Source organism: Apium graveolens, chromosome 11, assembly GCF_009905375.1.
Source record: "Apium graveolens cultivar Ventura chromosome 11, ASM990537v1, whole genome shotgun sequence".
Lineage (NCBI taxonomy): Eukaryota > Viridiplantae > Streptophyta > Magnoliopsida > Apiales > Apiaceae > Apium > Apium graveolens.
The window spans coordinates 51,400,961-51,415,632 of NC_133657.1; the positions used below are offsets into that span (position 1 = coordinate 51,400,961).

General features: G+C 36.6%; 1 pseudogene; it reads left to right on the forward strand.

Annotated features, from left to right (window-relative positions):
* The window catches only part of LOC141695495 (uncharacterized), a 181,341-nt pseudogene that overhangs the window by 82,933 nt on the left and 83,736 nt on the right, over window positions 1-14,672 (forward strand).

The following is a 14,672-nucleotide window of genomic DNA, read 5'->3' on the forward strand; positions in this document are numbered from 1 at the left end:
TTAGATCCACGGGAATTAACATCCAGTGGCCAGTCTTTGGTGAGAATTCTGTGTACCCGCCTTCTAACACTCCACCCGCAGAGGGTGATGATGATCCTGATTCTGAGTAGGTATGCCTGATTCCTTACTATTATCTTCACTAAGGATAATGAAAATTTTAAGTTTGGGGGTGATAGTTTAAGGAATATGTTTATGTGAGTCCATATAGTTGCATATTCATGATAGTTTAGTTCATATAGTTTGCATATTTGTCATGTAGTTTTTTTTATTATTTTATTTTGCATGTTAGTATGTTACTTGTTAGTCCCTTAACAATATAGCAAGAATTACAGAAGGGGGGTTGAATGGAATTCTTGAACCTTTTTCTTGAAATAAAAATGTTCGAACTCGAATATAAATATAAGTGTATTGATTAGCACAATGCGGAATAAAAAACTTAAGTGAATCAAAACACAAGTAATTAAAAACAAGAGTCTTTAAAAACTTTCTGGTGGATTTAAACAATTCCACCAGAGATATATATTATATCGAGAGAACTCTGTGTGCAAGAATGCTCACAGCTGCTTACAAATATGAACTACTGAGAATACAGAGAAATGCTAAATAATTCTACTTACAAATGTTTCTCACTTTTTTTTGTATCTCAGATCTTAGTTTCTATTTGCTACTTCTTGGTTTATATAATACTAAGATTACAAAGTCAAAAGACAGGATCATTATAAAAACTATCGGGTCTAATGCTTTGTTACTTTGTTCTCTATTACCCAGGTAATAGGCTTCCTCATTCCATTTGCATACACTTCTACGCATGTGACCAGTTGTCACTGTCAACTGATATTTGAATTCTTTATCCGTTGAGTACATGATCGTCCGTCGACTTTATGATCATCCGTTGATGGCTTCATTGATCATCCGTCGACTGCTATATAAAACATCCGTTGATAGCCATTTGATCATCCGTCGATGGCTTTGTTAATCATCCGTCGGTAGCTATTTTGGCACTTGGCTTCAATTCATTTATGCAGAATTACAAGACATCATCTATGTACAATTAATCAACCTATTCTGCATATCTAGTTAAAGTCAACATGACTTATATGCTACTACAGAATCTATACAGAGGTGTATGCAGAAATGTGCTACAAACTTATTATTACATAAGCTACTCACTCGACGGATAATAAGTCATCATCCGTCGGGACTATAATGAGTTATCCGTCGGAGCTAAAATTCTTATACGTCGAGTGCTACATTATTTCACTAAGTAAAATCTACTTAGGTGTTTTGTTTATGTCATCATCAAGTACATAACATATGTACAACAATCTTCTCCAATTTATGTCTACTGGAATTGTAGCCATAAATTAAGAGATACTTGATGATAACCAAACACCCTAAACATACATCTTTAAAATAAAGTAGATAATACTGAAAAGTGCTTCAATCAATCAAAATGTTTTAAAGTTTAGCTCACAGTCATTTCAAGATGCTCCTCTAGCCTGAGCAGATTTTTCTAGTTTCTTGAAGGTCTGGATCTTTTTTCAAGCTTTCTGTTGTTTTCATCAATCTGATTTTGGAGCTTCCTGTGGAATTCCAGTTCATCAGATTCTGAGAGATTTAGCTTTCCTTGCATTTCCAGGAGAGTCTCATTGCTGGAGATGCTCAATTGGTCTTCTAATCTGAAGAATCTTCTCACCCCTTTGTCATCTATGAACTCCATCAGCCAGTAGGGCCTTAGATGCACTCTTCTCCCTGTGTATGGGATGATAAGAGTCTTTGGGAGTGCATCTTTATCTCTAACACTCCTTAGTTCTTCAATCTTCTTCAATACTATTCTTCTTGCAGTGATATTGAACCCAAAGTTCTTCTTGAAGGATGAATAAACTTTAATCAGTACAGCTTGGCTCTCTTGAAGAATCCTGTGAAGTGGCCACTATATCTCCTTTCCTCCTTTGTACTTGAACACTAACCTTTCAGGTAGGTTTCTTTATGCATCAATTTCCCTCACTTCATCTAGTTCATCCAGATAGAGATTTAGATCAGAAAATTCTTTGATGTCACACAAGTACAAGTAGTCTCCCTTATTGACTTTGGGCTGAGCTTTAACTACAGATTTGGATTTGAGAGGTGACAGCTTCACTTTCTTGACTGCCCTTGACTTTGTCCTTTTTGGCTTGCTAAGGATTGGTAGACTGAAGTCAGGGATTGGTATAATATCCCATTCTATTGGCTCATCCTTGGGCATAATAGGTTCACCATGAATATTCCTGTAGGGATCCACCACCCTTATATCTTCAAATACCACAGAGGGCTTTGATGCTTGAGTTGTAGCTGGTGTGGGTTCCTTAGAAAATTGATCTTCCAATTCCTTGTCAACAATATCAAGTTTCCTTTTAGTTCTTTTAGCCAATTCTTTCTTCCTTGGAGATTTTTTATGTTCTTCAACTTGCTTCCTTGATTCAGTGGCTTCAGATGGTTGAGAGGGAATTTGTTGGGATGAATTCACAGCCTGTAGCTTGGCCAAGATAGCAATCTGCTCTTTCTTTTGTTTAGTCTTCTTTGCATCTAGAGCAGATTGCTTCTTTTCATGCTTCAATCTGGCTCTTTCTTCTCTTTTTGCTTGAGCAAATTGAGGATGTCCAGCTACCACACAAATTTCCTTCCCATTTCTGAATATCTTAGCAATCCTCTTTTTAGAAGCTGAATCAGTTGGATCTTTATAGAAAATAATTGATCTTGACAAAAGCTTCTTCTCATCAGGCTTGGGTGTCTCATACACAGTGTCCAAGGGGTTCTTCAAGGATGATTTTGGGTAGTTTGCCCTTGGTTTGAGAATTATTTCAGCCTTTGGAGACTTGATGCAGGAAGATTGTCCTCTTTCCAGATAGTTCATGCTCATCTCATTCACACTAATTTGCTTGACTTGAGAGTGATGGATGGTTGACTTAACTGGCTCCTTGACAAGTTCAAACTTTTTCTGTATCTCCTCATCAATCTTCTTCCAGTTGACCAAACTCAACTGTTCTTTCTCAGCAACTTTCAAGTTAGCTGCTGCTGCTTGAATCAGATCTATACCATCTGCAACTGGTGGCTTTGAGATAGTAATTGAAGGCACAATTACTTTACTAATTTGTATATGAAGTTTCTCCCCCTCATTTGGTCCTTTCTCCCCCTTTTTGTTATCATCAAGTTGAGGAGTCAAGCCTTGTGCTTTAGCCAGTTGCATTAGAAGACTAGTCTGAGACTGTTGATTTTGAAGAATGGTGGCCACAGAGTCTTCAATAACTTGAACTCTGTTCTCCAATTTGGCCAACTTCTTTTCAGCATCAGATTCTCTTCTCATTCTCAGGAGCAGATCCTGCATGGTACCATAGGGCATTATTGAATCCAGCTTCTCAGAATTATAGGTCTTCAAGTCAGCTATATCCTTTTTGAGTTCATCCATACTCAGATTCTGTCTTAACTGCTGTAGCTTTATGAGATGTAGAGAATCTAGGTGGACTTGAAGAATAGCCTTGGTACTAGCATCTGCAGTGTTCTGAATGGCCTTTTGGATAGACATGATTTGTTTGACTAAGGATACATTGAATTGTCCTGGTGTAGACTCCTTTTTCAATGCCCATTCAGGTAGATCTGGAATGGAACTTGGGCCTTCATCTCCCCCAAGCTCATGCTTCCATCAAATGAAACAGAGTCATCGTCATTAGAATTTACTCCAAATTCTTCAGATGGCTCACCAGCTGTAGAAGGCATTAAATTGACAGCGGCTTTATCCCTTTGTAGAGATTCTGAAGTATGTACTAGATTTAAAGTCTTCTCTGTCTCCTCATTTCTCTGAGCAGCCAACAGTTGATAGGCTGACACAGGATGAGTAAAAGTGTCAGCATCTAAGGAAATGTTATCAATTACAGCTTTATAATGTTGCTGAAATTGTCTTTCCTTTTCAGCATCATCCACAATCATTGACTCATGAGCAATGGCTGGATCCACCCTTATATCCTCTGTACCTACTTTCTCTCATGTTCTCTCTTTTGTTGCATCAGGGTCTCACCCTGGCTCCCCACCCTCACATCCTCACCTTCACCTACTAAGGTGGGACTCCTCTCACTCCCTTTTGCCAATCCTGAAGAAATGGATTGCAGATTTTCACTCATTTCCTCTCCTTTTGCCTGGGAGCAACCCAGCCTCTCACTCAAGACACTCTGCTCTCTCAATCCTAAGAGTGACTGTACAACTACTAAGTCTTCTGCACTTGAAATAATTGAAGTTTGAAGTTGTGCAGAGATACTCGATGGATGAGTGATATCCATCGATTGAGTGGTTTTGTTATCCGACGGATAAATGCTGTTAGGCTTATCCGTCGGGATACAATCACTACTCGACGGGTGAGCAATATCCGTCGAGAGAGCAGAAATGAATGAGTTGGGAAGAGAAACTATTGTTGACTCTGTGCTGATTGAGGATATTTTAGGCACAGATGACACAACAGTTTCGAAAAGAATTGGCAAGTGAGCCAACAAATCATCTAAAAGATGATGCTCACTTGTACTGAATTTTGGCTTCCCCAACAGAGTTAAAGAAGGGGAATCAGGAATTGATGTGTTTATCATATCCACATCCAGAGAATTTGTTGGTGAGTATGGTGTTTGAGGTGCTTCTATAATTAGAGATTTTGTCTATGACTCCACATTTATTGGAGCCACATCAAACTGAACTTGAAAAGGTGCAGTGACTGTGTCTTTAGCACCAGTTTGCACTGTGTGTGTATCCTGTGCATCCCCAGAGATTTTAGATTTCTTCTTTCTTGTATATATTTGGGGTGAGCTTGTGTCCCTAACCCTCTTGGCATGTGCTCTTGGTTGAGAGCTTTGTTCAATAACTACATCCTTTTGGGATGATGCAGCTAGAAGTGAGCTTTTATCTTTTTAAGCACTGCAGTTTGTTGGAAAACTGCAGTGTGGCTAGGCTGGGATTCACTCAACTCTCCAACCTTATTCTTGGGGTTTCTTTGATGTTCACACCTTCCCTCACCTAACTTACCCTCCTTCACACTCCCCTCTTTGGCTTTGGTGGATTTTTCAACTGGTATCTTTTGAGAGATACCATAGGGGGTTTTCTTTGATTTGGATTTGGAAATAGTTGTAGGTTTGGCAGCTTTGGTAGGCAACTGTTTGGTCATTGGTACAGTTGCCATAGCTACTCCTGAACTCAAAGAAATTTTGGAGGTTGGAATAGTTGTAGGGATGGATGAACTTACCTCACTTACCTGAGGTGCCTGCATTACAGGAAAGTAGAACATTGGCACATCTTTGTGATGATTGGCCCTGTTCAAATCTGCAATGAGTCTTCTCTCTTGAACCCAACAATCCAGTTTGTTGTTTGGGTTCTCAAGCACAATCTCTTCACAGAGGTGGTTAGCCAATAACATAAGAAATCTAGCATAATACACATTCTTACCTCTTTTAGCTAACTCACCTAATTTAAAACCTAACTCAAACAAGACAAGGGCACTGAAATTATAAAATTTATCTGTAACTAGCATATATAGCATGTTAAACATGGAAATATTCATTGAATCAAAATTACTTATCTTTCCTGAGAAAACCTTTGTAACTACATCACACAAGAAACTCCACTCCTTCCTAAGACCCGTTCTCCTAATATCACTTAGTTTAGAAGTAGGAAGTGCATAGTGCATGGAATTAAGCATATTTATGATATCAGTGTCATTGTGTGGTGAAGATACATTGTTATCAGGAATTTTGAAACATGCTTTTATCATATCACTATTGATACAAAATTCTTTACCTTTGATGGTTAGAGTAATAGTCTTGTCAGTAGAGTTGTAGGTAGCAGTGGTCCACATTTCTTCAACAACTTCACAGAAGATTGTGGGTGATTCCAGCATGGCATAATTGAGCTTGCAATTCTTCACAAAGTCCATCATCTTGTGATAGTCATCCGATTGCTGAATACCCTTGTTAACTAATGTAGTGAAATTGTTCTTCTCATAAATGTACCCAGTTTGAGACATAATCTTTACAACAGGTGCCATTGTTTAGAGAATAAAAGCTTGAAGAGAAGGAGAGTAAGTGCTTGAGAGCGAATTGAAATTAGAGCAGTTGAATTTGAGAATGATAAAAGAAAACAATTGCAATGAAATAAGCTTTTATACTATCTCAAAAATAACTGATAAAAATAATAAAGTAAAGTAAATTAACCAATAGAAATTGCCTAAAATAGCCGTTTAAAAAATAACCTGTAAAAATTCCACCCATTATCCGTCGTGTAATGCTTACAAACTGTAAGTATACTCGATGGATAATGTACAGGGAATTAACGGCTGAGATTAAGATAATTCGACGGATGAGGATGAACTGTTATCCGTCGAGACATAAGATTTTCCAGAAAAGTAATTGATTTTTATTAGCAAATAGTGTGTCGACGGATGACCAAACTCGATGGATAAGGGTCATCCGTCGAGATGTAAATTTTGACTTAGCCAAAAATTTCATCCAGTACTGAAAAATCAATTAACTTTCTGGCTGCAATTCTACTTGCAAAAAAAACTCAGATTGATTTAAGAGTAATTAAGCATACCTAACTCACTTACCAACCTTGAAAAGGTGGATTCATCCAGTGGCTTGGTAAAGATATCTGCAAGTTGCTTCTCACTTGGAACAAAATGAAGCTCCACAGTACCATTCATTACATGTTCCCTTATGAAATGGTACTTGATGTCTATGTGCTTTGTCCTTGAATGTTGCACTGGATTTTCAGTGATGGCAATTACACTTGTGTTATCACAGAAAATAGGAATCCTCTCAACTTGCAAACCATAGTCCAGCAATTGATTTCTCATCCATAAAATCTGTGCACAGCAACTGCCAGCAGCAATATATTCAGCTTCAGCTATAGAAGTAGAAACTGAATTTTGCTTTTTACTGAACCATGACACAAGCTTGTTTCCTAGAAATTGACAGGTTCCTGTTGTACTTTTTCTATCAATTCTACAACCTGCATAATCTGCATCTGAATAACCAGTTAGATCAAAACCAGAATCTCTAGGGTACCAAATGCCAAGGTTTGGTGTTCCCTTGAGATATCTGAAAATTCTCTTAATAGCTATTAAGTGAGATTCTCTAGGATCAGCCTGAAATCTAGCACATAAACAAGTAGCAAATATTATATCTGGCCTACTAGTTGTTAAGTACAGAAGTGAGCCAACCATGCCCCTATAACTTGAAATATCCACAGATTTTTCAGTAGTGTTTAATTCAAGCTTAATTGTTGTGGACATGGGAGTTTTTGCAGATGTGCAATCCATTAGATCAAACTTCTTTAAAAGATCAAAAATGTATTTAGTTTGACTAATGAATATTCCATCACTAACTTGCTTAACTTGTAAACCAAGAAAGTAAGTTAGTTCTCCCATCATACTCATTTCATACTTACTTTGCATCAATTTGGCAAACTTTTTGCAAAGTTTCTCATCTGTAGAGCCAAAAATAATATCATCTACATAAATTTGAACAAGTATACTAAAGCCATTAACATTTCTGAAAAATAAAGTTTTATCTACAGTACCTCTTGTGAAGTGATTTTCCAAAAGGTACTTTGATAAAGTGTCATACCAGGCTCTAGGTGCTTGTTTCAGTCCATAAAGTGCTTTCAGAAGATAATAGACATATTCTGGAAAATTTGGATCTTCAAAACCAGGAGGTTGACTGACATATACTTCTTCCTCCAAATCTCCATTCAGAAAGGCACTTTTGACATCCATTTAATAGACTTTGAAATTGGCATGGGCTGCATAGGCTAAGAAGATTCTGATGGCTTCAAGTCTTGCAACAGGAGCAAATATTTCATCAAAATCTATTCCTTCTTGTTGACAGTAGCCTTTGGCAACTAATCTGGCTTTATTCCTGACAACTATGCCATTTTCATCCATCTTGTTTCTGAATACCCACTTGGTGTCTATTGGATTCTTTCGTTTAGGCTTGGGTACCAGCTTCCATACATTATTCCTTTCAAATTGGTTTAGCTCCTCCTGCATAGCTAAAATCCAATCAGGGTCCAATAAAGCTTCTTCTACCTTCTTTGGTTCTTCCTTAGAAATAAAGCTGTTGTATAGACATTCTTCCTGAGTTTCTCTTCCTGTTTGAACTCTAAAAGAAACATCACCAATGATAAGCTCAAAGGGGTGATCTTTTGTCCATTTCATTTGTTGAGGTAGACTAGCTCTAGATGAAGAAACCTCATGGTTGTCTTGATGTGTGATTGAGTTTTGATTGTTAGAAACTCCCCCTGAGTTTGTGGATCTTTGATTTGAGAAAGGGGAACTTTCTATAGGTGATCTGTCTTGACCTTCTGCTCCTTTTGATAACCCGACGGATGGTGAATTTTGAGTACCGACGGATGAAGCAGGTTGTGTTAGGTCCCAATTTGTTTGTAGAAGGGGGGGTGGAATGCAAACAATACCGTTTAATCGAATAAAATGCGGAATAAAATTGTGAAACAAAATTCAAGTTAAATAAAAATTTTATTAAACTTGAAAGGTGTTACAACTACGGTATCGGTTACAAGGGATTAATCTCAAATCAATTATTACAAATCTAGAATAAATTCGACATGAACTTTTTCTATTTTTGTAATTAAAAGATCAAATGCTAAATGCGATTTGAGATTAAGTTCTAGGGATTTTAATCCGCTAGATAGATACACAAGAACAAGATAAGTATTTCTAGTTGATTGGATTTAACTTTACAATCTAGAAATTGATCTTGATGTTGCAGATGAGATGTAATGTTTTTCTGCTGCTATTATCTTTTGTTCTTGTATTGTGTTCTGTTAGATTGCTTTTTTTTGAGAGTTTTTGAATTGGATGCTTCTGCTTCTTTTAATCAACACAGCCGAGATTAATGAACTGGTATGACAATCCTTTGTCCAATAAGACTTTCGGTGTGACAATCTTTAGAGCTAGCAAGACAATTAAAATGAACTAGCAAGACTTTCGGTATGACAATCAATTGTCATACCGATTGTCATAGTAGTACAAATGGAATTGTCTTACTGAATTTAATAAGTGATTTTAATCTAAATAATAATTTCATCAAGACAGTCAACTGAATTAGCATGACTTTCGGTATGACTATCAATTATCATACCGATTGTCATACTAGTACAATTAGTTGTCTTTTTAGAATTAAAACAGATTTTAACCAATTAAAATTCTGTAAATCCTTAATATTAATTCTAAATTAATTAATCAATTTAATTCAATTAATCAATAAATTAATCCTTGCAGATATAATTTATTTTCTTAATTAAATTATATTACTTAATTAATTAATAGAGAATTAATACTAACCCTGAGCAGCATCCATTCTTCTGACAATCTTCTGAAAGTCACTGAGACTTATGAATCAATTCCGCCACTTCAATGCTGACACTCGATGTACTGTCTGGTTCATGAGTGACTAACTTTGGTGACGTTTCTTCATGTCTTGACTTTGATATTCTGATTGAATCCTTGTAATAAATGATACCTTGACGAGATCTCTGTCACTTGATTAAATCCACGATCTTGATTTATATCACTGAGGCATGATCAAATTCTTGAACTTCTTCCAGTGAATCTTCAAGTCTGTAGATGAACAATGTTTCTTTATTCTTTGACAGATGTTACTTTGTGAGATCTCTCTGATGATTAATCCACTATTTACTTATTACATTCTTATTTGAGTTGAGTTAAATACTCGAATAAACGAGTAGGCTATGACATATGCCTTTCAATCTCCCCCTATTTGCTTGTTAGACAATAACAACAAATATCTAGAGGATAACTCAACTAACAAATAAGAAAAAGATATAAACAGTAATGTAAAGTAAATAGCAGAAAAGTTCTGGATTATATTTAACATTTTCCAGATTCCAAATGAAATTTACAAGTGAATACAAGATAGATGTTCCTCTAGCCTGAACATATAACTACATTAGACTATCTTGATTCATAAAGCTCTAATCATATTACATTGAGTTTGAGCTAATTGACTTCAGTTATCTTCTCTTCTGACTTCACCTTCTTCTAAATCTTGAAGCAATTCCTTGTCAAAGACACGATCCTTTTCTGAAGTGAAGCTTGCAGGTCTGACTGGTTGAACTCCAACTGACTTCAGCTTATTCTTGAGTTGATTGTACCTTTTAACATTCTTTTCACAATAAGCTTGAATCAAGTCAGCAGCTTGAGTCTTCAACATGGATGAATATCCAGCAGTTCTCAAATGATGTTCCATCCAGACCAGATGCTTAGCTGAGTAGTCTTTAAGAGATTGTACATCTAGCTGACAGATTTGAAGACAATCAGACTTAAAGAATCTCACCTGATGAGGATTGTTGACCACTTGAGGACTAGCCCTGCTGGCAAACTCTTTAAGCCTTTCTCGAAGAACTTCATTCAATTCTGAGCTTCTTTTGACTTTGTTTAAAAGAACCCAAATCTCTGACAAAGAACGATTCTCAAATAGATGAAGTGACACCTTGAAAGATCCTTCACTCTGACAATATACAAAAATGCTCATCTCATTTAGGGATCTATCAAAAGCAGCTGTGATCCTTGAGACTTCAGTCTTGATAGCATTCATGTACATGTCATTGTTAGGATTTGAGATTTCCAGCTTGTCAAGAAGATGTAGGAACTGCCTATCATTGTTAGTGCTCAGCTGAGGCATATCAAGTACTCTCCTAGCTTCATCCCATTTTTCACCAATCTTCAGTCTGACATCTCTTCTCCTTTCTTGAGCCTTTATGTCATGAAGACGTTGCTTTTGTAGAGTTTCTGTTCTTTGTATGTCTTTCCTCCTGTCAATGATCTGAGAGACCTTCTTGAGTTCAGCTTCTTTTCTTTTCATCTCTGACTGCTCCTTCTGAAATTCTTTCTCAAACATAGGATCCACTGTATCTTCCTCTTCCCAATCTTCAAAATCACTTTCCTCTTCAGCTTCAAATAACCCATCTTTATCTTCCTGAACTGGTTCAGTGGGAATGTCAAAAATATCAAAGTCATCCTGTTCTCCACTGTAGTAGACATCATCAGCCTTTCCTTTATCTCCAGCAGAGGTATCTTTTTCCTTCCCTTTGGCACTACTCCCTTTCTTCTCCCCCTTAGTTGAGGGATCCTCTACTGACTTTCCTTTGGAACCTCTATCACCTCCAGAGCCTGATCCTCCACCAGACGGTCCTTCAAAATAAGCTCTTTGTTCTTCATTAGGGCAATGAGAATTCTTGATCATGAAATATAAGTGCTTCATCCCTTCATTGAGATGTTCCATGCCCGTTTCTATCTTTAGAAATCTTGAGGAGTCCAGTGAATGATTCATCTCAACGAGGTCTTCAAGAGAAGTCATTCTTGTGTGTAGAGAGCAGAAGTTGGATATGTCATCAGCTGATAAAGTTGGAGTGTCCTGAATAGAATTGAGCTTTGGTATTACAGTGGTCTTTAGATCTGAGATGTCATTCCTTATGATTGCAAGCTGATTGTTGACAGAGGTGGAAGAAGAAGACCGTTCAACCACTTGTGCTTTGAATGCTTGAGCTTCAGCTTGGCTTTTAGCAAGTTCTTCTTTTAGGGCAGCAATCTGAGCTAACAGGTTTACAGTATCAGTGTCTGTGTGTGCTCTCACCTGAATTTCACTCGTGTTTGGTTCACTCATCTCACATGCATGTGTTTCTCTCAATATAATTGCTCGTGAGGAGTCTTTCAGTTGCTGTTCTTCTGTACCTGCATTAAAAATCACCCTAGCCTCTTCAAGAGAGGTCAGTGGTGGTGCAATGGGAATTCGCGAGTCCCGATCCTCAGTCAAACCTATCATTTCATGTGAAATAGATGTCTGAATTGCTTCAGGGATAGATTGACCGAGTTGCCCTCCACTTTCTCCAGATAAATCTGCGAGTGAAGAATCCCATAAGGGAGCCAGAGGTGTTGGATCTGGGAGGGGAGAAAATGACTCTATTAAAGATGGCGGAGAGTCAGATTTTCCCTCTGAAGCATGTGACTGCTCTTCTGTCGTAACTATGGCAGGCACTGTAACCGACTCTACGTGCACTCCTCGCTGTGTGTCCTGAGTATGATCTGGGGAAGTGTATGGTTCCATTGGAAGTAATGGAATTGTGCCTGACTCAGTACAAGATGCCATGGCCCTATGGCGAATTTCAATAGATGCATCCTGTTGAGAGAATGCCTCTAGTAACTGTTCATTGGCCATTTCAAAGTCCATGTCCTGTTGGGAGGACAAGGATGGGCTTTCAGATGCCTCGGAATATGTTCTTCTTTTCTTAGGAGGAGGCAGAGCTGAGGGTTCACTCATATTTAACAATGAACTACTTCCTAGTAATCTCCTGGGTAACATTTTAGACAGTGGGGGAGAGGGTGAGATAGAATGTGACTCTGTGTTTGGCTCTATGACCTGGGATTGAAGTTGTGGTTCTACAACTTCATGGTCAGCCCTATCAACCACTGGGGGTCTTTCAACAGAAGTAGGAAGAGAGTGAGAGTGAGGAATTACTACCTGTAATGGAAGAGCCTGGGTGGCTTGAACCACTGGAGGTTGAGGTTGCTGTTCATGGCCGGGAAGATTGAAAATAGGTAAAGGAATATAAGTGGCCATGAAAGCAGATACAAGTACTGGAACTTGCATGAATTTGAAGGTTGTGTCTTGGCGAGTGTAAATCTTTTTGCTAACTGGAGGGGGTTCGGTTACCGCAGAGTTAGCAAAAAGGGCTTTGTGTTCAGGTGAGAGAAGATGATCTGCTATAAGCATGAGAAAATGAGCATAGTAACATGATACCCTACGATTTGTAGAATGATCACGTAAAGCAGAAGTTAGACGTCTCAAGAGAATGGGAAAAAGTAGTTTGCCAAAATTGATCCTTTGATTGAAAACAACCGCAAGACCAATATACTGCAGAGTGGAAGTGATGTTATGAAAATTAGATTTTGTGCAGTTGGCAAACATTTTGGAAAGTGTATCGAAGAAAATATCCCATTCAGACACCAAATTTGATTTAGAAAGTTTGGTTAAATTGATCACCCCCTGATAGTGAATAGCAAGGAAAAAATTTGTGATATCATTTTCAGAGGGTAAATTACAGAAATTGTCAAGTGGAAAATTTAGCGCACGATTGACGACTGTTTTATCAACTACATACTGTGTTTGCCACGGTGAATGAAAAAGATTTTGAATCATCGGCCACAGTAGAGGTTGTGCAAATCAGTCTAAGAAGATCGATATTTAAAATCACATTTGATTTAATAGCAGAGCTAACAATCGAATGGTCATTTAAAAATCTAATCCAAGGCTTAAATTTTTCAACATCACATTTTTCCGGATTAAAATAACCAACCTGATTATGCGCGACAAGTTGGAAATTGAGAGCCATTTTAAAATAATAATAAGACACACACTTTCAGAATTTTAAGAATAATATTAAGAAAATTCGAATTAATTTAATTAATTTAATAATTCGAATTAAATTAATTATAATCGAAAAATTTAGACAGGAATGTATCTCGATAAAATCTATAACTCACAAATCCAGATGACACAAGCCAAACGACACAAATCAGAAATAAAAATAAAACAAAAAAAGTTTCAAAATCAACCAACACAAATGGAATTTGAAGGGGCAAACTGATTAATCACAGATTTTGAAAATTTGGACAGCACTCCTGTATGTATATATATGTAAGTATATATCACAGGAGTGAAGATTAAGTTTGCTGAGTAAAAACTCGAGCAAGGAAAGGGACAGGTCTATTGATTTGGTTCGAAGAGAGAGAAGAGAGAAAGTGAAGAGAGACTGATTGTTTGAATGGAAAAAAAAATTGAACTACTTAAATGGAATTAACTGCTGAAACAAAACAAACGCCTTTATATAAAACAGCTGGTATGACAATCCGGGATTGTCATACCGATTGTCATACCAGTATAAAATGAAATAGAATATATATATACATATTGTTTATAACTGGCAAGACAATTGATAGTCATACCGATTGTCTTGCCAGTATAAACTATACCGACATATACAAACATATACAAATATATACTGAAATGACTTTCAGCAAGACAATTCAATTGTCTTGCCGATTGTCATTACAGTAGAAAATAAAATAAAATAAAAAGGAACAGACTTCTATATATGTACTGAAACTATATTACAAAATAGTAAAACTGAAATAAAAACTTATAATTTTTACAGAAACAAAGACAATATATCAGAATTTATTATTTTTATTACAAAAATAGATTTCTGTTGAATTTTAGCAAATAAAATTCATAGAAAAATATTTTTAGAGAAAATAAAATATTCTGAGATATTTTAAATTAACAAGAAGGGAAAATAAAAATAGATAAGATAATATATATTACATAGAAATAAGCAAGAAATATGATAAAATGATAACATAAATTTGCAAATGAATTTTTCATTTATGAAAAATTCATTTGTAAATTCATTCAAGAACAGATCTCAGATATTAACTAAATCAATCACTAAAACTATTCAACATGCCCAATTTACCAACTAATCTGGTAAATGTGGATTCGTCAAGTGGTTTAGTGAAAATATCTGCTATTTGTTCTTCTGTTGGAACAAAAAATAGTTCAACAGTA